The sequence below is a fragment of the Cotesia glomerata genome, linkage group LG2 (assembly GCF_020080835.1).
Source record: "Cotesia glomerata isolate CgM1 linkage group LG2, MPM_Cglom_v2.3, whole genome shotgun sequence".
NCBI classification, from domain to species: Eukaryota; Metazoa; Arthropoda; class Insecta; order Hymenoptera; family Braconidae; genus Cotesia; species Cotesia glomerata.
This window is the reverse complement of record NC_058159.1, coordinates 30438540-30438911: the sequence shown is the minus strand read 5'-3', so window position 1 is coordinate 30438911 and position 372 is coordinate 30438540.

Below are 372 nucleotides of genomic sequence, written 5' to 3'. Positions count from 1 at the left end.
AGGAGGCAAGGAGTCTGCGAACATAACATGTGTGTGGGAAAAAATGAACATTCTGGAGCTAACTGGCAACAATGGAGACACGTGTGCAAGAAAAAAATAACAACTGATGTTTTATGTATTCGTGAGTGCATATATAGGTATAATACTGAGTAGGTAGAAAAATTTATGACACTGAAGTTGACAGACATTAAAAATTTTTTTAGAATTTTATGGCAATTAAATTATCATAAGAAAAATTTTATTAAAAAGTTTCACATGTCACAATTAATAAAAATTGTAAGTGAAAATGTTTACAAGCATTTTTTTGGTGTAATTAATTTGTTAAAAAAATTTTTTAAATTGACAGCTGACGGCTAACTTCAGTATCAAAAA